The sequence below is a fragment of the Octodon degus genome, unplaced genomic scaffold (genome assembly GCF_000260255.1).
Source record: "Octodon degus isolate 3935 unplaced genomic scaffold, OctDeg1.0 scaffold00502, whole genome shotgun sequence".
Lineage (NCBI taxonomy): Eukaryota > Metazoa > Chordata > Mammalia > Rodentia > Octodontidae > Octodon > Octodon degus.
This window is the reverse complement of record NW_004525078.1, coordinates 158,373-161,099: the sequence shown is the minus strand read 5'-3', so window position 1 is coordinate 161,099 and position 2,727 is coordinate 158,373. Positions and strand designations below refer to the sequence as shown.

General features: G+C 43.9%; 1 long non-coding RNA gene across 1 annotated transcript; it reads right to left on the bottom strand.

The window, feature by feature from the left end:
- Nucleotides 1–500: 500 nt before the first annotated feature.
- On the bottom strand, nucleotides 501–1,745 carry LOC111814765. The gene is made up of 2 exons (XR_002819663.1): nucleotides 1,698–1,745; nucleotides 501–564 (listed from the first exon to the last, which is right to left on the bottom strand). It is a non-coding gene; the product is annotated as an uncharacterized LOC111814765 (long non-coding RNA).
- Between the last annotated feature and the right edge of the window lie 982 nt (nucleotides 1,746–2,727).

Sequence of the window (2,727 nt, the reverse complement as noted above, 5' to 3'; positions counted from 1 at the left end):
ATTTAATTGTCGTAAGGCTCAAGGAACAGGGATTTGAAACACAGCCTCCTGAATCTCAGTGCTCTGATGCAATGGGCTCGGCAGGACCTTAGGTCACAGGCACAGCAGAATTCAAAAGGCTCTTTCTATCCAGTTTACTACTACAGGACCCAGTTCTCCAATCTAATGAAGGCATTCACTGTTCCATGTAGAAATGACGGTTTTGAAGCTATTTCATGAGTAAAAGAGAGCTTTCTCCTCTTAGAGCTCACCTCCGAGGTTGAGTTCTAAGAGGAGAAAGTCCAGCTAAATTCTAGGCCTTTTCAGAAGCTTGTCCTTGCTAAGGCTGCTCCAGTCTCCAGGCAAAAATTTAATTTCTGGTCCAATTGCCTTGGCTACCTCACCCATTCACCATGTAATCAGCACTGGTCCCTCAGAAAACATTCCCTCTGAAGTGCCAGCATCCTACTCCCAGTCCTTTCCAGATGAAAAAATGGAAAAAGGATTTTTTTGGTTTTTGCTCCTCAAATGCCTTGAGGGCACTTTTGACATGCTAGAGTGTTGTGGGGATCGAACTACAGCAACCTGAGGCTGACAGCTTTGTGGAAGAACTGAACTAGGGCCAGGCCCCTGAACAGAACACTCTTGCTCAGCCCTTTGTTGTTATGGCCAACAATGGGACCCAGCTGCACCAGGCCAAACATCCCCAGGTGTATCTCATTCTCTTCACTGTAGGATTTTAGTTTCCAAGAGTGAATCTTTGGTGTATAAATTCCCAAGAGTATTTAGGCCCTTGGTGAAGGGGACCCTCCTAAGTGTTTTCACCTGGACAACCCCCAACAGGACTTCCGCTCCCCAATTCAACTGGAAAAGTCATTCAGGAATACATCACAAGGAGGTGAGTCTCCGTGGAAATAGTTTTGTGGAAAATTCTTTCATCGAGTTCCATGTAGAGAACAAATGGAGATGGATATCTTTTTAATTTCCTTAAAAATTAAAAAAATAAATTTAATTTATGAAAAAATGAGTATAATGCGCCGGGGAGTTGGCTCAGTGGAATAAGCTCTTCCCTGGCAAGGGCAAGGGCCTGAGTTCACTTCCTTGTTCTGCCAAATAAAGAAATTATTTTTAATTATTTTAAATTAATTGTGGTAAGGCTCAAGGAACAGGGATTCTAAAGACAGCTTCCTGAATCTCAGTGCTCTGTCTCAATAGGCTCGGTAGGACCTCAGGTCACAGGCACAGCAGAATTCAGAAGGCTCTTTCTCTGCCCTTACTGCTACAGGACCTAATGCGCCAGTTTAGTGAAGGCATTCATCGTTCCATGTAGAAATGACGGTTTTGAATCTATGGGACTAGAAAAGAAGTTTCTCCTCTTAGAACTCACCTCCGAACTCTGGAGGCTGAGTTCTAAGAGGAGAAAATCCAGCTAAATTCTGGGCCTTTTCAGAAACTGGGCCTTGCTAAAGCTGCTCCAGTCTCCAAGCAAAAACTGAATTTCTGGTCCAAATTCTTTTGGCTACCTCACCCATTCACCATGCAATCTGCGCCTGTTTCCTGAGAATACATTCTCCCTGAAGTTCCGTCCTTCCACTCCCAGTCCTGTCTAAGAAAAATTGTTATAATGATTATTATTATTATTATTATTATTTGCTCCTCGAATGCTTTCAGGGCACTTTGGGCAGGCTAAAGTGTTGTGGGAATTGAAATACAGCAACCTGAGGCTGACAGCTTTGTGGAAGCAGCCACTGAAAGGACTGAGCTAGGGCCAGGCCCCTGACTAAATCACACTTGCTGAGATCTTTCTTCTCAGTGCCACAATGGGACCCCGCTGTGCCAGGCTTGACAGCCTCAGGTGTAACTCATTCTCTCAACCTTAGGATTTCAGTTTTTAAGGGAGAATCTTTGGTGGAAATACCCGAGAGTGTCTAGGCCCTTGGTGAAGAGGACCCTCCTAACCCTTTTCCTTTAGACAGCCCCCAACAGGACTTCTGTTCCCCAATTCAACTGGAAAAGTCATTCATGAATATATCATGGGCAGTTGAGATTCCGCAGAAATAGTTTCATGGAAAATTCTTCCATAGAGTTCCATGTAGAGAACAAGTTTAGATGGATTTCTTTTCAATTTTCTTAAAATATAAAAAAAAGGAATTTAATTGATGAAAAATTGATTATAATGGGCCGGGCAGTTGGCTTAGTGGAATAAGCTCTTCCCTGGCAAAGTCAAGGCCCTGAGTTCAATTCCTGGTTCTGCGAAATAAAGAAATTACTTTTAATTATTTTAAGTTAATTGTGGTAAGGCTCAAGGAACAGGGATTCGAATCACAGCCTGCTGAATCTCAGTGCTCTGATACAACAGGCTCAGCAGTACCTCAGGTCAAGGGCACAGCAGAATTTGGAAGGCTCATTCTTTCCCCTTTACTGCTGCGGGACCCAATGCACCAGTCTAGTGAAGGCATTTACCATTCCATGTAGACATGACGCTTTCGAAGCTATGGGATGAGAAAAGAGATCTTTCTCCTCCTAGAACTCACCGCCAGAAGAATTCGGAGGCTGAGTTCTAAGAGGAGAAAGTCCAGCTAAATTCTAGGCCTTTTCTGAAGCTGGGTCTTCCTAAGACTTCCCTAGTCTCCAGGCAAAAACTGAATTTGTGGTCCTAATTCTTTTGAGTGCCTCACCCATTCACAATGTAATCCATGCCCGTGCCCTGAGAATACATTCTCCCTGAAGTTCCAGCCTCCAACTCCC